The 24,953-nt window shown below is 38.3% G+C and overlaps 1 protein-coding gene across 3 annotated transcripts in view; it reads right to left on the bottom strand.

The window, feature by feature from the left end:
- The window catches only part of ANO4 (anoctamin 4), a 450,000-nt gene that overhangs the window by 237,546 nt on the left and 187,501 nt on the right, over positions 1-24,953 (bottom strand). Inside the window, exon 1 of one of the 3 annotated variants that reach the window (XM_032844284.1) lies at positions 9,159-9,261. The exons of the other annotated variants lie outside the window; for them this stretch is intronic. The gene's annotated coding sequence lies outside the window, so the exon portion shown is untranslated. Of the gene's footprint in view, positions 1-9,158; positions 9,262-24,953 lie in introns of those variants that run through there. 3 annotated transcript variants of the gene reach the window in all.

The raw sequence follows: 24,953 nt of genomic DNA, 5'->3' as shown, positions 1-24,953 counted from the left end.
AATTTAAACTTTTATTTTAAACTTTTAATTAAAAAAATAAGCAACTTTTCCATAAGACTCATGTTTAGACCAGAGTTGAAGATTTAACTCAGATTTGTACCTCTGATAATATTCAAATTATGTACCTTTTTAGAGCTATTTTATCCAGGAAAATTTCAAACATACCAAAGGCAAAAAGATTAGCATAATAAATTCCATGTACCCATCACTTAACTTCAAAAAATATCCAGATTTTTCCATAAAGATGGAGAGAAAAAAGATTTTTCTAATCTTGTTTCAACATACTCCACTCTTTCTGTTGTTGATATGCTTTTTAAGTGCTAAAGTATTTTAAAGCAAACTCTAGAGATTATGTCAATCTCATCAAAAACAATATTGACTGTATTGACTTCTGTTGTTTATATCAATATGGACTACACCTGCTGATACATATAAACCATATAATAAATTGAAGATATTTTAAAATAATAAATTACTAATACTCAAAGATTTTTTAAAAAGAACGCTCATTGATCATCATTAAATGTTGCTAAAACACCAATTCATTACTCAGAAAATTGATATAGGGAAAGAAGCAAATATTTATCCCCACTTTTCCTTTACTAACCATATTTGAAGGTAACCAAATAGTGGATAAAATCCAGGATCTATAAAAAACTCCTGAAACTCAACACACACAAAACAGACAATCATATCAAAAAGTGGGCAGAAGATATGAACAGACACTTCTCCAATGAAGACATACAAATGGCTATCAGACACATGAACGGGTGTTCATCATTGCTGGCCATCAGGGAGATTCAAATTAAAACCACATTGAGATACCACCTTACACCAGTTAGAATGGCCAAAATTAGCAAGACAGAAAACAACATGTGTCGGAGAGGATGTGGAGAAAGGGGAACCCTCTTACACTGTTGGTAGGAATGCAGGTTGGTGCAGCCAATTTGGAGAACAGTGTGGAGATTCCTCAAGAAATTAAAAATAGAGCTTCCCTATGACCCTGCAATTACACTACTGGGTATTACCCCAAAGATACAGATGTAGTGAAAAGAAGGGCCATCTGTACCCCAATGTTTATAGCAGCAATAGCCACGGTCGCCAAACTGTGGAAAGAACCAAGATGCCCTTCAACGGACGAATGGATAAGGAAGATGTGGTCCATATACACTATGGAGTATTATGCCTCCATCAGAAAGGATGAATACCCAACTTTTGTAGCAACATGGACAGGACTGGAAGAGATTATGCTGAGTGAAATAAGTCAAGCAGAGAGAGTCAATTATCATATGGTTTCACTTATTTGTGGAACATAACAAATAGCATGGAGGACAAGGAGAGATGGAGAGGAGAAGGGAGTTGAGGGAAATTGGAAGGGGAGGTGAATCATGAGAGACTATGGACTCTGAAAAATAATCTGAGGGTTTTGAAGGGGCAGGGGGTGGGAGGTTGGGGGAACCAGGTGGTGGGTATTAGAGAGGGCACGGATTGCATGGAGCACTGGGTGTGGTGCAAAAATAATGAATACTGTTAGGCTGAAAAAATAAAAAATTAAAAGAAGAAAAGAAAAAAATCTTTTCACTACATATTTCCAACTAATAAATTACTGATGAAAAACAGAATTGGAAAATAATTTTAGAGGCCTCAGTGAAATATGAAGGATAAATTTTGTCTAAAGAAGCACTGTGAGGACAGAGCTAGAATTCAGACTCATGGAAAACTGAATCCAGATCTTTAAAAAAAGCCACAGAAATGTGTTAGCCTTATTTAATGCCAACAAGCCAGGGGAGTAGAACATGGTCAGGAATTATGCTATCTGAGGGAGAAAAGTTGAGCTTCACCCAAGTGCAGAATTTTTTTTATTAAGAAGAGGAATTATCTTATAATTTGAAGGTAGAAATTTAGAGTTGGAAGTTACCTTAGTGGTTGGGTAACTAATCTGGTGCCTTATATTGATGAGAAAACTGAGCCTGGCAAAGAAAAACAATCAGTCTACTTATCAGTACTGGAAGGCCACAGTAAAAAGTCTATTAAAAACCCAGAAATGGGACCCTGGGTGGCTCCGCTGGTTAAGTGTCTGCTTTTGGCTCAGGTCATGATCCCAGGGTCCTGGGATCGATTCCTGCATTGGGGGATCCTTGCTCAGCGGGGAGCCTGCCTCTCCCTCTGCCTGCTGTTCCCTCTGCTTGAGCTCTCTGTCTCTGACAAATAAATAAATAAAATCTTAAGGAAAAAAAAAAACAGAAATGAGGAAATAAAAGCAAAATGATGTGAACTGGGCCAAATTGTAAATTCTAATAAATATTAAGAAACGATGATTCAAATCAGAATAAGGTTTGGTCAGCCAAGCATAACAACAACAACAACAACAATAAAGCTCATAATAAACAAACATGAGTAGTGCCCATCCAGACAACAGCCTAAAAGTTCAAGTATACTAAGAGCCAGACAGCCCTGAGACACAATTTCACTTTCCTTTATCCACTTAACTGCCCTTGCTTTAATAGCACTCACTAGACAATCTTCAGATTAGGATTTGGTTTCCATTGCAGGGAGAAAGTAATCATACTAATGTTCCCATGGACCCAGCGACCCAGGTTCTCAGTGTGGGCTAACAAACTGGCACCCTGAATTTTTTTCTATACTTATATCTCCTCATGATTGCTTAGAATGAATCTGCCCACGGATCTGGGTTTTTTTTTTTCTTTTTTAAATTTTTTTATTTCTTTTCAGCTAACAGTATTCATTGTTTTTGCACCACACCCAGTGCTCCATGCAATCCGTGCCCTCTCTAATACCCACCACCTGGTTCCCCCAACCTCCCACACCCCGCCCCTTCAAAACCCTCAGATTATTTTTCAGAGTCCATAGGCTCTCATGGTTCACCTCCCCTTCCAATTTCCCTCAACTCCCTTCTCCTCTCCATCTCTCCTTGTCCTCCATGCTATTTGTTATGCTCCACAAATAAGTGAAACCATATGATAATTGACTCTCTCTGCTTGACTTATTTCACTCAGCATAATCTCTTCCAGTCCTGTCCATGTTGCTACAAAAGTTGGGTATTCGTCTTTTCTGATGGAGGCATAATACTCCATAGTGTATATGGACCACATCTTCCTTATCCATTCGTCCGTTGAAGGGCATCTTGGTTCTTTCCACAGTTTGGCGACCGTGGCTATTGCTGCTATAAACATTGGGGTACAGATGGCCCTTCTTTTCACTACATCTGTATCTTTGGGGTAAATACCCAGTAGTGCAATTGCAGGGTCATAGGGAAGCTCTATTTTTAATTTCTTGAGGAATCTCCACACTGTTCTCCAAATTGGCTGCACCAATTTGCATTCCCACCAACAGTGTAAGAGAGTTCCCCTTTCTCCACATCCCCTCCGACACATGTTGTTTCCTGTCTTGCTAATTTTGGCCATTCTAACTGGTGTAAGGTGGTATCTCAATGTGGTTTTAATTTGAATCTCCCTGATGGCTAGTGATGATGAACACCCGTTCATGTGTCTGATAGCCATTTGTATGTCTTCATTGGAGAAGTGTCTCTTCATATCTTCTGCCCATTTTTTAATATGATTGTTTTGTGTGTGTTAAGTGTGAGGAGTTCTTTATAGATCCTGGATATCAACTTTTTTTTTTAAAGATTTTTATTTATTTATTTGACAAACAAAGATCACAAGTAGTCAGAGAGGCAGGCAGAGAGAGAGGAAGGGAAGCAGCCTCCCTGCTGAGTGGAGAGCCTGATGAGAGGCTCGATCCCAGGACCCTGGAATCATGACCTGAGCCAAAGGCAGAGGCTTTAACCCACTGGGCCACCCAGGCACCGGAATATCAGCCTTTTGTCTGTACTGTCATTTGCAAATATCTTCTCCCATTCCTTGGGTTGCCTCTTTGTTTTGTTGACTGTTTCCTTTGCTGTGCAGAAGCTTTTGTTCTTGATGAAGTCCCAAAAGTTCATTTTCGCTTTTGTTTCCTTTGCCTTTGAAGACATATCTTGAAAGAAGTTGCTGTGGCTGATATCGAAGAGGTTACTGCCTATGTTCGCCTCTAGGATTCTGATGGATTCCTGTCTCACGTTGAGGTCTTTTATCCATTTTGAGCTTATCTTTGTGTACCGTGTAAGAGAATGGTCGAGTTTCATTCTTCTACATATAGCTCTCCAGTTTTCCCAGCACAATTTATCATGGTACTGACATAAAAACAGACATATAAACCAGTGGAACAGAGTAGAGAGCCCAGATATGAACCCTCAACTCTATGGTCAAATAATCTTCGACAAAACAGGAAAAAATACAGTGGAAAAAAGACAGTCTCTTCAATAAACGGATCTGGTTTCTAAGCCCACAATGCTATGAGCCCGAGACTTGTTCTTGGGAAATTCACCCAGGTAAGGCCAGCCATGCTGGGTAACCCCTTGGGAGACAACTGGCAGCCTTTCCCTCACAATGCATGCCCCACTCTGATGCTCAGATTCCTGGGCAATTGTGAGTCTTTTACTCCTAGGTGTTTGTGAGCGGAACTAACATAACAGCATCAAGCTGGTTTTCTTCCACTCTGTCATGCTCCCTACCATGGCTATATGTTCCATACTTCCAGAGAGATGCAAAATGAATTATCTGTAGACCCACAAGACTCCAGAAGAATGTAGACAATTTTCAGGTGACAAATGAAAGGGCTAGGAGATGCTTTAAATCAACATCAGACAATACATGCAGTCTGAGTCTGCTACCACGAAACAGACCACTCTTGAAAAAACATTTCTCCTTGTCCCTTTTGTAGAGGATTATTGGGGTAAAGAAACCAGAACTATAACTCAGTGTGGCACTTCTAGATCTTATAAAACTCCTTTCAAGGAAGTATAAAATGTTATAAATGATAATAAAAATAACACTGTGGAAATAAATGGCATAGGTACTTGGAATGTTGAATTCCATATTAGAATATATAAAATGTAGATCATGGGGAAAATGTCAAAAAAATTCATGAGTATTGCCATGAGAGGATGGATATAGGGAAGATGGTATGCTATAAGGGAATTCATGAGGAATCCTTACTGCCTCAGCAAATTCATATGGTCCTCCAAAAATTAAGATTTCTCAGAGGTATAGATAAAGGACCTGGTCCACCAGAGTTCTCTTCATACAATGGCTAAGTCCATGGGGGAGAGAGATATGTAAACAAATAGCACATAAGACATCAAATATACTCCAGATATGAAAAGTTAACATTTGCTGAAGACTCAGCAGTTACATCTTCAGAAATGAATTATCAGTCAATAAATTACATGGTCCAATTAACTCTTAATTACTTTGGGAAAAAATTTTGATGCTAGTCATCTATTAAATGTCAGGCACTGTGCTAAATATTGATCATCACACCATTAATGCCTCACCCCTATCCTACAAGACAGAGAAGTCATATCCACCCTTTACAGATAGGAAACTTGAGGCTCAAGAGGCAAAGTTACTTGTCCAATGTCACACAAGTGAGTAACTGAAATTTTAACCCTCATCTTTTCCACTGTAGCATGCAATCTGATGAATTTAATTAATTATATACAAATATATAGGCTTTTTTGTGTGTGTGGGTTTCTGTTTTTGTTTTTTAGAGAGGGAGGGGGAGGGGCTGAAGAAAGAGAGAGGAACAGAGTCTTACATAGGCTCCACACCTAGTGGCATGGGGCTTGATCTCACAACCCTGAGATCATGACCTGAGCCAAGATCGAGAATTGGATGCTTAATTTACTGAGCCACTCAGGTGCCCCTAAATAGGCTGTTTTAAGTCTATAGTGGTTCTAAATAATTTAACAAGGCAGCTTTAGAAGGTATGTTATGCTGACACGACTTGGACACAAACTCTTATGAAACCATCTCTTCTCTCTCTTTTCTATCTACATTTTGAAATGTCTTCCTGGTTTTCGACCAGCTGCCAAATACCTTAGTAAGAGGCAGTACTCTTATACTCTCATTCACCTGTCAGCACATGGCTGTCCTATTTCTCCAACTAGCTCAAGAGTCTCTAAGAGCAAGGATATTATTGTGTACTTCTCAGAGTCCTTCCTCAGCTCTGAAGAAAGTACACTCCATACAGAGATGGGGGATGAATTTGCCTTCAGTTCCTTCTCCTTCTGCACGTCACATTCTACCTGGTGCAAAGACTCCTCAGGAATAGGCAGAGCAGAGTTAAGAGCCAGCCAAGGAAATGACACTGAGTATGTTGACCTGTGCGACAAATTTTTAATTTCATGTTTTCTGTTTCATTATATATTCATTATCTTTCCTAGACACCTTAAGGCCTGAAACTTGGTTGCTTTCCTCAGCTTTAGCAGACAGCTTCCTCCGCAATGCAGCTGAGAAGATGGAGCCCAGGCAATGTCAAGTTTCTAATCTTATCACCTTTCTACCTCAAAATACCTTTCAAAAAAAGTACCTTTTTTTCTTGAGACCTATCATCTACCTTACTTGATAAAAGATATGCAGGCAGAGCCTTGAGAAACACATACCTTTAGGGATGAAGAGGGCAAGCATAGTTGGTGTTAAAATGTAAGTGCTGGAATCAGGGTTTCTGGGTTCGATTCTTGGCCATACCATTTTCCACCTACTTCCTTACTACAAGTTATTTAGTCTTTTGTGCCTCAGTTTAATCACCTGTGATATAGGGACAATAACAGTTTCTACCTCACAGTGTCATGAAAATGAGTTAATACCTACAGAGTGCTTAGGGCAGTACCCAGCATACAGCAAGTGTTCAGTGCAAGGCAAATGTCATCATTGCCTCTATCATATCAATGACTTCCCTGCACTTTCCTCTCTCACTCCTTAGGTCTACAATTTAACACCATTTCTTCTGCTCATCTGTTTTTAAATTTTTCCACTGGTTTCCATGAAACTCATGCTTGTCACCACTCCGTCTCCTAACTGGAAACTCTCTAACTCGTTCCCAAATGTGGGGGTGTTAATTTCCTTGGGCTACCATAACTTATTACCACAGCTTTGGTGGCTTGAAACAACAAAAATATATTACTTCTCTGTTCTGGAGGCTAGAAATCTGAAGTCAAGAAGGACTGTGATCCCTCCAGAAGCTCTGGAGGTGACCTTTTCTCCTTGCTTGTCTCAGCCTCTCATGGGTTCTGGCATTCCTTGGTATTTCTTGCCTTGTGACCACATCACTCCAATACCTGTCTCCATGGGCTCATCACCACCTATCTCCCTCTGCCTTTCTAAGGACATGCCTGATGACATTAGAGGCCACCTGTAAGACAGGATAATCTCTTCATCTTAAGGTCCTTAATCACATCTATAAACTCTTTCCAAATAAGGTCACCTCCACAAGCTCTGCATATTAGAACATGGATGTATATTTGGGGACTATTAGTCTACCACAGCGGGTTGTTTCCCAAGGTTTTGACTTTGATCTTCTCTTTCTCTCTATCCTCTCCCCAAGCAATCTTCCAGATTCCATGTCTCCAGCTGTTGTCTTCATGTGGTCCTCTCCCAAAGTCACTCTTGCTCTGTCTCCCAAATTTCAAGCCCATATTTCTTACTTGGGCTGCCTTCCTCTGAGAAGGGGATGAGTCCACAGAAATACAATAAATGTTTAATATTTTGATAAGAGAAAACAAGCTCAGATTTAAGTACCTCACAGTTCCTTAAAATCTTATCTAAAATGTGAATATTTTTCTCAATAAAATAAAATTCTTTGGTGCTCCTTCTTTCTGGCTCACTTCCAAGGTTCACTAGCTCTGGCTGCATTGCGCAGCAGAAGCACACCCATGTAAAAGCGATCTGCTTTCATCTAAATGTCACTCCTGTGATTCAGAAGAGCTCTGTGCCATGGGAACATCTGCAGTTCTGTCGATGTTTTACAACTTGCATCCAGAGCATCTCTGTGTTGCATCACTCTCCTTGTCATTTCTTAGATAAATTACTTTTCAAACCACTGAAAACCTATGTTTTGAATGTCACTACCATGAGCAAAACATAAAACTCACTTATTCCTGATTAAGAAAAAAAGTAATTTGTGCAAGGGGATATTTCTTTATAGTTCTCTCTTTTTTTTCTCAGATTTAACTACAAAGTAGAGAACGAATCTAGCACTTCCTCTTACCAAAACAGTTATGAGAACAGAGATGAAAATTCTCCTGGCTGCTTCTCAGGCTTAGAACTGCTTTCCCAAACTTCTGGAGCTTTTGTAATATCCTCTTTTTTGGGTTCAAAATACATTTTACAAAATATTTATAAAATGGGCTGATACCCTTCCATACCCTAGGGAGGAAGAAAATTCAAACACATAGATTGCACATAGCCAAGGATGTACCCCAGTTATTCTTAGCTTAGGTCAAATCCCATCACAGGGGGCAGAATTTGTGCAAACTCAGTCAGATGAGCTCAGGTGGACCCACAGCAAACATTCTGAGGAGCTTTGAGTATCAGAAATGGTGGGCAACTGAATGTGGGTGCATTCTAGGGAGCAATCACAGATGCTGAGATGTAACCCATATGAGACCTCTCTGGAGGCCTGAAGATGGAGGACTGTTTAGTCTTAGTAGACCTGATGAGAGGATTTGCTACAATCCAACCTTCCTCCATCATACCAGGTTCTTGTGTGTGTCATGTCACCTGTTTGGTCTCCCTGCCTTGTAGCAGGCTATTTGATGGATTGGCATCAACATGTTGCACAAATCTAGCAGCACCAACACATCAAAACATATCAAAACTGCCAAAACACTGTTATTTGTAATTTTTTTTGTGACAGTTTTCTATCTAAAGCCACATGAACCTGGCATTCAAGCACTTTGGTAAAAGACCAAAATGCTAAGGATTAGATAATATTACCCAGATTTAACTTTTAGCTCAATGTCTATATAAAGAATTTACAGAACCAGAAAGGATAGGAGACTATAAGAATGCATAACCAGCATTACTAAATTCAAATAAAGTGCTGGAGATAAATTACCAGGTTTCTCTCCCTCAAACCTACCTAAAGATTCTAGATAAGCTTTTTTGTCATTTCTTTCTTTCCTGTGCCTGGGTCTGATTTAGAGTTTCTCTCCACCCCCCCCCCCCCGCCCCGACCCCACACTACAGAATTCTACCAGAAGCACTTCATTTCAGGAAACCACAGTGACACAGTGAATGATTGTCCTCAGTTCATACCTCCTCTCCATCATGTGATCCATCAGTCCTTCCCAGTAGGGAGATAAAGTATGTTCCCTGCTCTGTTGATTTTGGACTTGGTCATCATGACTTGCTTCAGTTAATGAGATGCTACTGGACATAATGAAAGCAGAGACATGAAATGTGCTTGCATTGCTTTGCCTGAGTTACTTATTCCCTGCTCCCTACTTCAGCAGTTCTGAGGATCCTCCACAAGATCTACTCCTATTGGATGGCTCCTTTTACATGGCTCTCTTTCTGCTGGGCTCTATTACCCTTGCTTCTTTATAAATAGTTAAGCCCCTCTGAGGCAAAGATGGTGGAGGAGTAAGGCACCCTATTTCAACAGGTCCCCTGAATTGAGCTGGATATCTACCAGACCATTCTGAACACCCACAAATCAGCCTGTGATGTAAAAAGATACACCTGGATCTCTACAAATGGGATATCTCACGGTTGGTCTCAAGATATAAAGTGGGGAGCTATGATTCTGCGGGCAGATATCAGAAGATAAACGGAAGGGGGAGGTGGAATCTGGGATCCTGCACCACCAGAGCCCAAAAGCCTCCTGCACTGGGGACCAAGCACAGACTCGCAGACCAGTAACCGTGGGAAAAGGACTTTAAGGCAGCCTCCCAGACTGAAACCTGGAGCTGTCAGGGTGCACATGTGAACAGGGGGTAACTGGCAGTTTTAGAAGCACAAAGGCCAGAGACATGCCCAGACCTGGAAGCGAGGGCTGGGAATGCTGCTGTGGGGTGCACAACCCAGGACACTGCAGTTTTTAGCAGCACAGATGGAAATGGAGACAGTGTGGCCTGGAGAGCTCACTGAAGAATAGACTGTGATCTCTCTGCTCTGAGACAGGTTTAGATACAGTCACTTCTACTCTGACTCTCAGAAGAGACACAGAAAGCCACCAGGGGAAGACCTCAGGGAACAAAAGCCCCCCAAACTGGTTTTTACTGAGCCCATTCCCCACCCCACCCCACAGGGGGCAGGGCAACTCTGCCCAAACAGGGTTGCCTAAGTAACAGCATGGCAGGGCCCTCCCCCAGAAGGTAGGCTGGAAGAACAAGAGGCTAACAAACAGGTGCATCTTGCTTGGGTTGTGGTCAATAATTTGGACTCTATATATTCCCTCAACCACTTCTCAACAGAATGGCTAAGAGAAGGTACCCCCAACATAGGAAAGATTCAGACTTTGACCTCTGCCACAGAACAAATGTATATGGATATAAGCAAGATGTCAGAAATAGACTTCAGGGTAACAGTTATGAAGACAATAGCTAGAATGGAGGAAACCATTAATGACAACATGGATTCTCTAAGGGCAGAAGTGAGAGCTGATCTGGCAGAACTTAAAAATGCTATCAATGAGATCCAATCTAATCTAGATACTCTAACAGCTAGGGTAAACAAGGCAGAAGAACTAATTAGTGATCTAGAAGACAAACTTATAGAAAAGAAGGAACAGGAGGAGGCCTGGAACAAACAGCATAAAATCCATAAAAACATAGTTAGAGAAATAAATCATGCCATGAAACGTTCCAATTGTCAGAATTATTTGGATTCCTGAGAGGGTGGAGAGAGAGAAAGGACTAGAAGATATATTTGAACAAAATCATAGCCAAGAATGAATGAATGAAAGAAGCATTCATGTCCTAGAGGCAGAGAGGACCTCTCCCAAGATCAAGGAGAACAGACCAATGCCCCAGCATATAATAGTAAAACACAAATCTTAGAAACAAGGAAACCATCTTAAGGGCAGTTAGGAGGAAGAGTTTCTTACATACAGAGGGAGGAATATTAGAATAACGTCAGAACTGTCCACAGAGACCTGGCAAGACATATTCAGGGTACTAAATGAGAACAACATGCAGCCAAGAATTCTTTATCCAGCAAGGCTGTCATTCAAAGTGGATGGAGAGATAAAAAGCTTCCAGGACCAGCAGAAACTGAAAGAATATGTGACCACTAAGCTGGACCTGCAAGAAATATTAAGGGGGATTCTCTAAAAGTTGAAAGACCCCAGAAGTGATATAGAACAGAAATTTATAGATACAAACTACAGAAACAAAGACTTCACAGGCAACATGATGACAATAAAATCATATTTTTCAATAATCATTCTTAACATGAATGGCCCAAATGCTCCTATAAAATGGCACAGGGTGGCAGATAGGATAAAATGACAGGACCCATCCATATGCCGTCTAAAAGAGACTCATTTTGAACCTAAAGATATACCCAAACTGAAAGTGAAGAGATGGAGAACCATCTTTCATGCCAACAGACATCAAAAGAAAGCTGGGGTAGCAATTCTCACATCAGACAAATTAGATTTTAAGCTAAAGACTGTAGTTAAAGATACAAAAGAATATTATATCATTCTTAAAGGGTCTATCCAACAAGAAGATCTAACAATTGTAAATATCTATGCCTTCAACATGGGAACAGTCAACTACATAAGCCAACTGTTAACCAAAACATTCCACCTTAAAACAACAGAATACTCATTCTTCTCAAGCACACATAGAACTTTCTCCAGAACAGACCACATCCTGGATCACAAATCAGGTCTCAACTGACACCAAAAGACTGAGATTATTCCCTGCATATTCTCAGACCACAATGCTTTGAAACAGGAACTCAGTCACAAGAAAAAGTTTAGAAGAAATTCAAACACTTGTAAGCTAAAGACCATCCTGCTCAAGAATGTTTGGGTCAACCAGGAAATTAAAGAAGAACTTAAACAACTCATGGAAACCATGAGAACAAAAACATCAAAACAAATGGGATATGACAAAGGCAGTCCTAAGGGGGAAATGCATAGCCATCCAAGCCTCACACACAAAAAGAGAAAAATCCTGAATACACAAACTGTCTTTACACCTTGAAGAACTGAAGAATCAACAACAAATTAAGCCTAACCCATGCACAAGAAGGGAAATAATTAAGATTAGAGCAGAGATCAATGAATTAAAACCAGAAATACAGTAGAACACATCAAAGAAGCTAGAAGTTGGTTCTCTGAAAGAATTAATAAGATTGATAAACCACTGCCCAGACTTATCCAAAAGAAAAGAGAAGGGACCCAAATTAATAAAATTATGAATGAAAGGGGAGATATCATGACTAACACCAAGGAAACAGAAACAATTATCAGAAATTATTATCAACAGCTATATGCCAGTAAATTAAGTAACCTGAAAGAAATGGATGCATTCTTGGGAACCTATAAACTACCGAAACTGAAACAGAAAGAAACTGACAACCTGAATAGACCAATAACCAGTAACAAGATTGAAGCAGTGATCCAAAACCTCCCAAAAAAACTAGAGTCCAGGACCTGATGTATTCCCTGGAGAATTCTACCAAACATTCAAAGAAGAAATAACACCTATTGTCCTAAGAAACAGAAGGAAAACTTCCAGACTCATTCTATGAGGCCAGCATTACCTTCATCCCAAAACCAGGATAAGACCCCATCAAAAAGGAGAGTTTCAGGCCAATATCCCTGATGAATATGGATGCCAAGATTATCAGCAAGATCCTAGCTAGTAGGATCCAACAGTACTTTAAAAGGATTATCCACTACAACCAAGTGGGATTTATCCCTAGTGTGCAAGAGTGGTTCAACAGTCACAAATAAATCAATGTTACAGAACACATAAATAAGAGAGGAGAGAAGAAACCCATAGTCTCTCAAGAAACCCATCCTCTCAATAGGTGCAGAAAAAGTATTTGACAAAATCCAGCATCCTTTCCTGATTAAAACTCTTCAGACTATAGGGATAGAGGGAACATTCCTCAATTTTATAAAATCTATCTATGAAAAACGCACAGCAAACATCATTCTCAAGGGGGTAAACCTGAGAGCCTTTCCCTTAAAACCAGGAACATGAGAAGAATGCCCACTCTCACCACTATTGTTCAACTATTCTCTTTCTTCACAGATGACATGATACTGTATGTGGAAAACCCAAAAGTCTCCAACGCCAAATTATTAGAACTCATACAGCAATTCAGTACTGTGGCTGGATATAAAATCAATGCATAGAAATCAGTTGTTTTCTTATACATTAATAATGAAACTATAAAAAGATAAATTAGAGAATCAACTCCATTTACAATAGCACCAAAAACTATAAGATACCTAGGAATAAACCTAACCAAAGAGGTAAAATATCTATACTTAGGAACTACAGAACACTCATGAAAGAAATCAAAGAAGACACAAAAAGACAGAAAACCATCCCATGCTCCTGGATAAGAAGAATAAATATTGTTAAAATTTTCATGCTGCCCAGAACAATCTATACTTTCAATACCATCCCAATCAAAATACCAATGGCATTTTTTCAAAGTTCTGGAACAAACAATCCTAAAATTTGTATGGAACCAGAAAAGACCCAAAATTGCTAAGGAAATGCTGAAAAAGAAAAACAAAGCTGGGGCATCACATTGTCTAATTTCAAGCTATACTACAAAGCTTTGATCACAAAGACAGCAAGGTACTGGCCCAAAAACAGACACATAGATCAATGGAACAGAAGAGAGAGACCAGATATGGACTCTCAACTCTTTGGTCAACTAATTTTCAACAAAGCAGGAAAAAATATCCAATGGAAAAAAGACTGTCTCTTCAATAAATGGTGCTGGGAAAATTGGACAGCTATATACAGAAGAATGAAACTCGACCATTCTTTTACACCATACACAAAGATAAACTCTAAATGGATGAAAGACCTCAATGTAAGACAGGAATCCATCAAAATCCTAGAGGACAACATAGAGAGTAACCTCTTTGACATCGGCCACAGCAACTTCTTTCAAGATATGTCTCCAAAGGCAAAGGAAACAAAAACAAAAATGAACTTTTGGGACTTCATCAATATCAAAAGCTTCTGCACAGAAAAGGAAACAGTCAACAAAACAAAGAGGTCACCCACAGAATGGGAGAAGATATTTGCAAATGATACTACAAAGAGCTGATATCCAAGATCTATAAAGAACTTCTCAAACTCAACACCCAAAAAACAAATAATCAAGTCAAAAAATGGGCAGAAGACATGAACAGACATATCTCCAAAGAAGGTATACAAATGGCTAACAGACACATGAAAAAATGTTCATCATCATTAGCCATCAGGGAGATTCAAATCAAAACCACATTGAGATACCACCTTACACCAGTTAATAGCAAAAATTGACAAGGCAAGAAACAACAAGTGTTGGAGAAGTTGTGGAGAAAGGGGAACCCTCTTACACTGCTGGTGGTAATGCAAGTTAGTGCAGTCACTTTGGAAAACCATGTGGAGGTTCCTCAAAAAATTAAAAATAGAGCTACCCTTGATCCAGCAATTGCACTACTGGGTATTTACCCCAAAGATACAGATGTAGTGAAAAGAAGGGCCATATGCACCCCAATGTTCACTGCAGCAATGTTCACAATAGCCAAATTGTGGAAAGAGCCAAGATGCCCTTCAACAGAAAAATGGATACAGAATATGTGGCCCATATACACAATGGATTATTACTCAGGTATCAGAAAGGATGAATACCAAACTTGCATCAGCATGGATGGGACTGAAGTAGATTATGCTGAGTGGAATAAGTCAAGCAGAGAAAGTCTATTATCATATGGTTTCACTTATATGTGAAACATAAGGAATAACATGAGGGCATTAGAAGAAGGAAGGGAAAAATGAAGGAGGGGGAAATCGAAGGGAGAGATGAACCATGGGAGACTATGGACTCCAAGAAACAAACGGTTTTAGAGGGGAGGCGCGTGGGAGGATAGGTTAGCCCAATGATGGTTATTAAGGAGGGCACATCTTGCATGGAGCACTGGATGTTATACACAAACAATGAATCATGGAACACTACATCAAAAACTAGTACTGTATGGTGACTAACATAACATAATAAAACATAAAAACATAATAAAAAAATAGTTAAGCCTTCACTGCTGCTAGACCCTGAGTGCTTCAGTACCTCTTAATTTCCTTAACACAATCCCTCCTATACAACATAATATCACCTTTATTAGTCTGTTCATTCTTTAGAATTCTGTTTTCTCCTGCACTTTGGTTATCAAAGACTTGGAAATCCATCCCTTCCAATTTTAACATGTAAAGGTTCTACATCCTCATAAGTCAACAACAGTATCACTGAGAACTTCCTTGGAAGGTTCTCAAAAACTTCATGTGTGCTATCCTTCATCTTTATTACCCAAGATTTTCTCATTTTGTGACATTTTGGTCATCTTTATTTTTTTTCTTCACTACTCTGAATGCTAATCTAGACCTGGATTTCTCACTTCACCTCATCCAGCAATATTTAACTTAACCTAAATCTTTATATTCTCACACTGGTGAGCACTGAGAAAAAGGCTATGAAATTCTTGTCATTCCATGAAAGTTTAAGGGTTTTCCTTGTGTTGTGTGGCCTTAGACAAAATGTACCCCCCTCCCCACCCTGCCATCATACACACAGATATAAAACTTCCAACCAGAAACTTGTCATAGGTTATATTTAAGGATATAAACAAGATGGAAGTAGGCAATTACAAGAGTATGGTTTAAAATTAATACTTTGGGAAAGAGCTCTTTGTGAGACCTTCAATTGTTTATTGATTGATGCATGGAACAAACATTTGTTAAGTGCTCACTCTGCTAAGCACTGAGGATTCAAGAATTCAGAGATTAAAGGATAAAGTCCTTACACTCATGGAGCTCAGAGTCTGATAGAGGATGCATACCCCAGTCCTAAAGAAGCAAAGAGCTAGGGATTCCAATGTCATCTGGAGAAAGATATCAACACTTCTTGGATTTAAAAAAAGATCAGGTCATTTTGTCTTTCCTTAAGCAACCAGTGAAAACGCATCTCTGGTTTTCCTAAGAAAAATTTAACAATTTGGCATTTTTCATAATAGAGTGGTGTAGTCAACTGTTATCACATCCCAAGTACATACAGTTGGCAGTAGGCAACAAAAATAATGAAGAAACTAGGTATCTCCTTTATATGGTAAAACTCACACATTGTGAAAAAGTAAACACTGCAATTCCTAAATTTCAGTGGAATCACTTATTAAGTAGTATCTCCAAGTGAGCAACTTAAATAGCCTAAGAACATTATTCCTTAAGATCCTTGGACTCACCTTTAACTTATCTAGGCAATCAGTAAGATGCTTCTAAAAGTGAAACAAAATGGTTTATTGCCAATAACATCAAATGATAAGCACTAACCCCCTAAAAGGAACAGTGTTTTATGTAAGATTTTGGTCATTTAAGTAAGTGAGCAAAAATTTAGTTAAAAAGAATTCCTTCTTACAAAATAACATTTCTATTGACAGTGACTGAGCTCTATACCCTCCTAGGCCCAATGATAGAAATAAGAATGATGAAGGTAGAATCTGTGTTCTTGCAAGGAGAAAAAGTATGTGGAAATAACTCTAAAAGAAGGGGGAGGTGAAAGGGCCACAAGGGAGGTACGATTCAGAATATGTACACTCCAAGCACACTTTTCCTATAAAGAGCCATATAGTAAATAGTTTGGCTTTGCAGGCCATATGATCTCTGTGGCAATTACTCAACTCTGCTCATGTAGCCCCAAAGCAGCTACTGACAATTTATATAAAAGGAGTGTGACTCAGTCACACTCACTAAACCATTTTGTTTCACTTTTAGAAGCATTTTATTGATTGCCAAGATAAGTTAAAGGTGAGTCCAAGGATCTTAAGGAATAATGTTCTTAGGCTATTTAAGTTGCTCACTTGGAGATACTACTTAATAAACACAGCCCTGCTAACAATTTAATTTAGGCAAGTGAGAGCTATGTCAAACTGCTACCTTGCAGAACTTTAAGTTAATAAATTTGTGTCATTTTGAGCCACCAAGTGTGTGGAAATTTGTTACCATAGCAATAAAACACTAATCCAGGTTCCCAGCTCTCCTTAATCTGATTAATATTTTTGATAATGATTCCAACACCCTGGTCTACCAGCCAATCCCAGGTCACCCCCATTGACGATGAGCCTTCCCCAGAGTCAGTATGGCCTCCCAGATGTTCAAAGCAGTGTACTGAGGGGACAGGGAAGGAGACAGATGGCTCTGTCTCAATTTCCTTAATCAATATTTAATTTAACTTACCATAAAACAAATGTTAATTCAAAAATGTCTAAAAATTTATCAAAACTAACTTCAGAATACAGCCCACTAATTATTTACTAATTACAGCTCTATGCTAATAATGGTACAATTAGATTTCTAGTTGTATAATGTGCTTCTATAGACACTTGGTTTAATAAATGTTTGAAAAACAGGAACAAAATGACACTAAGTTACAAGCACTATGAAATATAACTTTTAAATCAAATTTACAATGATTATTTCCAAAAGAACACTGAAGGTTATTTATGTGATTTGAGTTATAAAATTGATCTTGACTAATTTCAGTATTAATTTCTGATACAGTTAATAATTAATGAAAATTTGCCTAGGAGACAATTTTTATATTTTAAGACCCATCTGAGATACCTTAAATTGTAAATGTTTACTTTTTCCTTAAACATTTAAAATAATCTATCCCTTACATTGCAAAAATATTTAGCAAAAGGATTTGAGATAACTCAAAGCAAGATATATTTTTTCTAAAGGATCTTTTAAAACTGTTTTGTCATTTGTTACACAGTGTTGAAAGCCTGTTCAAAAGGCAACATTAGCCTAAATAACATGTTAGTCCAGAGGGACTTAATAGATATATACAGAACACTCTATCCAACAGCAGCAGAATACAAATTTTTCTCCAGAGTAATGGAACATTCTCCAGGATAGATCATAAGCTGGGCAACAAACAGGTCCAAAAAATTTAGGAATACTGAAACCCTATCAATCATCACTTCTGACAATAATGATATAAAACTAGAAACAAATTATGAAAAAAAAGAAGAGTCACGAATATGTAAAGACTAAAAAACATATTCCTGAATATGTCAAAGAAGAAATCAACAAAGAAACCAGAAAATATGAGCCAAATAAAATGGAAACACAACATGCTAAATGTATAGGAACCAGCAAAAGCAGTTCTAGAAGAGAAGCTTATAGTGATAAACACCTACATTAAGAAAAAGAAACAGGGGGAGAGGAAGCAATATGGAGGAGGAATTGGAGACTTAAATAATATCAGGTCCCAGGAGTTGAGCTAGATATTTATCAAACCTTCTGAACACCTACAAACTCAACAGGAGATCAAAGAAAAGAAGAACAGCAATTCTACGAACAGAAAATCAACCACTTTTGGGAAAGTAGGACATGCAGAGAAGTGAATCCGAAAGGACGGGAAGATAAACTGGGGGGGGGAGGGGCCAGCTCCCAGCAAGCAGAGGAGCAGTGGAATGAAAAACAGAACTTTTAGAGAAGTCTGCTCGACTGAGGGACAACACTACAGAGGCTAAGCAGGGATGGAGCCCTTGTGGGGACAGTGTGGTCTCGGGACCCACAGGGTCACATAAAGACTGGGGGTGTCCGAGTGTGGCAGAGCTGCCAGGTATCAAACAGAGAAGCTGGCTACAAAGATGGAGCTGAGGTGGGGGCTCTCAGTTCAGGGTTACCTTAAACCACAATCCAAGGCACAGTCGTATCACTGCTCTTTAAGCAGGGACCCAACAACTGGCAGATTCAAAGAGACCCCCTCGTTCTTCCTTCTGGAGCAGCATAGGAATGCGGCAGGAATCTGCTGGCTTTGGAGACCCCAAACAGAGCTAGGCACCAGAGATAGAAACACTCAGTCACAAGCGGGGTGAGTACAGAGCATGGCCAGAGACCAAGGAGATGGGAGGATTTGACTGCTTTTCTCTGAGGGAGCACTGAGGAGTGGGGCCCCAAGCTCTCAGATCCTACGGGAAGAGACTGGAGGCTGCCCTTATCACTCCTGTCCTCCAAAGCTCTGTGGAAAGCGTTCAGGAAACAAAAGCTACCAAGACCAAAATCTCACAGATTACTTAGCCTGGCCCCTGGCAAGGGCCGTGCAACTCCATCTGGGACAAAGACATTTGAGAATCACTGCAACAGGCATCTCCCGCAGAAGATCAGCAAGAACATCCAATCAAGACCAAGTTTACCAATCAATGAGAACTGCAGAACTCCAGAGGTAGGGGAAAGCAACACATAGAATTCGTGGCTTTTTTCCCATGATCCTTTAGTCTTTCAAAGTTGATTTATTTTATTTTATTTCTTTCTTATTCTGTTTTTTTAAACTTTTCCTCCTTCCTCTTTAAATGTTTTTAAACTATTTTCTCTTATCAATACCTTTTGAAAAAAATCTTCTTAAATTTTCATTATTATATTTTATCCCTTCATTGTATTTAACCTTATTACTGTATACATCTAGGTTTTATATTCTTTAACATTTGGGGATATAACTTCTTCTAATAGATCAAAATATACCATAAATCGAGCTCCAGCCTGAACAAATTCTCACTTTTTTTTTCTATTCCAACCAAATGATCAATTCCTCTTTTAGACTCTTTAAATTTTCATCATTACAGTAATATTACATCCCTACATATTATTTACCCTTATTTTTTGTGTATATATAAGTTTTCTTTCTTTAAAATTTTGGGAGGTATTTTCTTCTAAGAGACCAGAATACACCCAAAATCAAATGGGTGGCTCTGTTCTATTCACCATTCTAATATATATATTTTTTTTTATTTTTATTTTTTCCCCCTTTATTCTCCCCCCAGTTTTGGGTCTCTTCTGATTTGGTTAGCATATATTTTTCTCAGGTCTTTGCTACCCTTTTAGTATTTTGCTCTCTCATTCATATATTCTTATCTGGATAAAATGACAAGGCAGAAAAATGCACCACAAAAAAAAGAACAAGAGGCAATACTGATGGTTAGGGACCTAATCAACAGAAACATTGGTGATATGTCAGAACTAGAGTTCAGAAGGATGATTATCAAGGTTCTAGCTGGGCTCAAAAAAGGCATGGAAGATATTAGAGGATCCCATTCCAGGGAAATAAAATCCCTTTCTGGAGAAATAACTAAAATCTAAGCAATTTGAAATTTAAAAAGCTATTAATGAGGTGTAATCAAAAGTGGATGCTGTTACTGCTAGAATAAGTGAGGCAGAAGAGAGAATTAGTGATATAGAAGACTAAATGACAGAGAATATAGAAGCTGAGCAAAGGAGAAACAAACAACTACTGAACCACGAGGGAGAATTCGAGAGATAAGTGATATCATAAGATGAAACAGTACTAGAATAATTGGGATCCCAGAAGAAGAAGATATAAAGAGAGGGGCAGAAGGTATATTGGAGCAAATTATAATAGAGAATTTCTCTAATATGGCAAAGGAAACAAGCATCAAAATCCAGGAGGCACAGAGAACCCCCGCTCAAAATCAATAAAAATAGGTACACACCCCCATCATCTAATAGTAAAACTTACAAATCTTAGGGACAAACAGAAAATCCTGCAAATAGCTTGGGACAAGAGATCTGTAACATACAATGGTGGAAATATTAGAGTGGCAGCAGACTTATCCACAGAGACCTTCCAGGCCAGAAAGGACTGGCATGATATATCAGAGCAGTAAATAAGAAAAATATGCAGCCAAGAATACCATATTCAGCGATGCTATCACTGAAAATAGGAGAGAGAAAAAGCTTCCAGGACAAAGAAAAATTACAGGAATTTGCAAACACCAAACCAGGCCTACAGGAAATATTAAAAGGGGTCCTCTAAGCAAAGAGAGAGCCTAAAAGTAACACACCAGAAAGGAACAGAGACAACATAAAGTAACAGTCACCTTACAGGCAATACAGCGGCACTAAATTCCTATCTTTCAATAGATACCCTGAATGTAAATGGGCTAAATGCCCCAATCAGGAGACACGGGATATCAGAATGGATTAAAAAAAAAAAACAAAAAACAGGATCCATTAATATGCTATCTACAAGAAACTCATTTTAGACCCAAAGACACCTCCAGACTTAAAGTGAGGGGAGGGAAAACAATTGACCATGCTAATGGACATCAAAAGAAAGCTGGGGTAGAAATCCTTATATCAGATAAATTAGATTTTAAGCCAAAGACTATAATAAGAGATGAGGAAGGACACTATATCAAACCAAAGAGTCTGTCCAACAAGAAGATCTATGCCCCTAACATGGGATCAGCCAACTATATAGACCAATTAATAACAAAATCAAAGAAACACATTGACAATAATACAACAGTAGTAGGGGACTTTAACACCCCCCTCACTGAAATGACAGATCATCTAAGCAAAAGATTAACAAGGAAATAAAGGCTTTAAGTGACACACTGGACCAGATGGACATCACAGATACATTCAGAACACTGCATCCCAAAACAACAGAATACACATTCTTCTCTAATGCACATGGAACATTCTCCAGAATAGATCCTCCCATCCTGGGTCACAAATCAGAACTCAACCAGTACCAAAAGATTGGGATCATTCCCTGCATATTTTCAGACCACAATGCTCTGAAGCTAGAACTCAATCACAAGAGGAAAGCTGTAAAGTACTCAAATACATGGAGGCTAAAGAGCATCCTACTAAAGAATGAATGGGTCAACCAGGAAATTAAAGAACAATTGAAAAAATTCATGGAAACAAATGAAAATGAAAACACAACTGTTCAAAATCTGTGGGACACAGCAAAGGCAGTCATGAAAGGAAATTATATAGCGATACAAGACTTTCTCAAGAAACAAGGTCTCAAAAACACAACCTAACCCTACACCTAAGAGCTGGAGAAAGAACAGCAAAGAAAGCCTAAACCCAGCAGGAGAAGAGAAATCATAAAGATCAGAGCAAAAATCAAGGAAATCGAAACCCAAAGAACAGTAGAACAAAGCAACGAAACTAGGAGCTGATTCTTTGAAAGAATTAATAAGATTGATAAACCCCTGGCCAGACCTGTCAAAGAGCAAAGAGAAAGGACCCAAATTAATAAAATCATGAATGAAAGAGGAGAGATCACAAACAATGCCAAAGAAATACAAACAATTATAAGAACATACTATGAGAAACTATACGCCAGCAAATTTGACAATGTGGAAGAAATGAATGCATTCCTAGAGACATATAAACTACCAAAACTGGACCAGGAAGAAATAGAAAACCTGAACAGACCCATAACCAGTAAGGAGATTGAAGCAGTCATCAAAAATCTCCCAAAAAACAAGAGCCCTGGGCCAGATGGTTTCCCACGGGAATTCTACCAAACATTTGAAGAAGAATTAATACCTATTCTCCTGAAACTGTTCCAAAAAATAGAAATGGAAGGAAAATTTCCAAACTCATTCTATGAGGACAGCATTACTTTGATCCCCAAACCAGACAAAGATCCCATCAAAAAGGAGAATTACAGACCAATATCCGTGATGAACATGGATTCAAAAATTATCACAAAATACTGGCCAATAGGATCCAATAGTACATTAAAAGGATTATTCACCATGACCAAGTGGGATTTATTCCTGGGCTGCTGTTTGGTTCAAAATCTGCAAATCAATCAATGTGATACAGTACTTTAATAAAAGAAAGAACAAGAACCATATGATACCCTCAGTAGAAGCTGAAAAAGCATTTGACAAAGTACAGCATCCTTTCTTGATCAAAACTCTTCAAAGTGTGGGAATAGAGGGTACATACATCAATATCACCAAAACCATCTATGAAAACCCACAGTGAATATCATTCTCAATGGGGAAAAACTGAGAGTTTTTCCCCTAAGGTCAGGAACATGGCAGGGATGTCCATTATTACCACTGCTAAACACAGTACCACAAGTCCTACCCTCTGCAATCAGACCACAAAAGAAATTAAAGGCACCCAAATTGGCAAAGAAGAAGTCAAACTCACTCTTTGCAGATGATATGATACCTTAGGTGGAAAACCCAAAAGACTCCACTCCAAAATTGCTAGAACTCATACAGGAATTCACTAAAGTGTCAGGATATAAAATCAATGCACAGAAATCAGTTGCATTTCTATACACCAACAGCAAGATAGAAGAAAGAGAAATCCAGGAGTCAATCCCATTTATAATTGCACCCAAAACAATAAGACACCTAGGAATAACCCTAACCAAAGAGGCAAAGGATCTGTACTCAGAAAACTATAAAGTACTTATGAAAGAAATTGAGGAAGACACAAAGAAATGGAAAAACATTCCATCCTCATGGATTGGAAGAACAAATATTGTGAAAATGTCTATGCTACCTAAAACAGTCTACACATTTAACACAATCCCTATCAAAATACCATCAACTTTATTCAAAGAAATGGAACAAAAATCCTAAAATTTATATGGAACCAAAAAGACCCTGAATAGCCACAGGAATGTTGAAAAAGCAAGGTAAAGTTGGTGGCATCACAATTCCAGACTTCAAGCTCTATTACAAAGCTGTCATCATCAAGACAGTATAGTACTGACACAAAAACAGACCCATAGATCAATGGAACAGAACAGAAAGCCCAGAAATAGATCTTTAACTCTATGGTCAACTAATCTTCAACAAAGCAGGAAAGAAGGTCCAATGGAAAAAGACAGTCTCCTCAACAAATGGTGTTGGGAAAATTGGACAGCCACATGCAGCAGAACAAAACTGGACCATTTCCTTATACCACAGAAAAAAAATTGACTCAAAATGGATGAAAGACCTCAATGTGAGACAGGAATCCATCAAAATCCTTGAGGAAAACACAGGCAGCAAATGAAAGAGGGATTACAACTGATAACACAGAAATACTAAGAATCAAAAGAACACTAGTATGAATAGTTGTATGCCAACAAATTAGATAACCTAGAAAAAAATGAATAAATTCCTAGAAATGTACAACTTACCAGAACTGAATCATGAATAAACAGATAATCTGAATGAATGAATGAATGAATACATATATACATACTAATAAGGAGATAAAAATTAGTAATCAAAAACTTCCTAAGAAACAAGTCTTTTTTTTAATACCAATCATTTGCAAATGCTTCCAAATAACAACTGAAGAGGAAAGAATACTTTTAAACTCATGTTATGAGGCCAGCATTATCTTTGATAACAAACCAGACAAGGACACTACAAGAAAAGGAAATTATAGGCCAATATATTCCTGATGAACATTCTCAAAAATCCTCGGACAAAATATAAGCAAATTCAATTCAACAGCATATTAAAAGGATCATACTTACCCAAGATCAAGTTGGATTTATTCCTGGAATTCAAAGATAGCTCAACATATCAATACATGTGATATACCACAATAACAACATGAAAGAAAAAAATGATATGATCATCTCAATAGATACAGAAAAAGCATTTGACATTCAACATCTTTTCATAATAAAACTCTCAACAACCTGGGCATAGAAGAAATGTACCTCAACATAATAAAAATAAAAACATATGAAAAACCCACAGCTAACATCATCCTTGAAAGTGAAAAGCTGCAAGATTTTCCTATATGACCAGGAAAAATATGAGGATGCCTATTGTGACCACATTTATTCAACATGGTGCTAGAAGTCTTAGAGCAATTAGGTAAGAAAAAAAATTGAAAGGTATCCAAAGTGGAAAGGAGAAAGTACAGCAAGATTTCCTCAGTTTGAATGATGTATTATTTATAGAAAACCCTAAAAACTCCAACAAAACTGTTAGAATTAATAAATTCGGTGAAATTGCAGGATACAAAAACAACATGCAAAAATGAGCCACATTTCTATACACTAACAAACTATCTGAAA

The sequence above is a fragment of the Lontra canadensis genome, unplaced genomic scaffold (genome assembly GCF_010015895.1).
Source record: "Lontra canadensis isolate GAN:19392208 unplaced genomic scaffold, GSC_riverotter_1.0 scaffold150, whole genome shotgun sequence".
NCBI lineage: Eukaryota > Metazoa > Chordata > Mammalia > Carnivora > Mustelidae > Lontra > Lontra canadensis.
The sequence above is the reverse complement of the archived record's forward strand: the minus strand, read 5'-3'. Positions and strand labels throughout refer to the sequence as shown.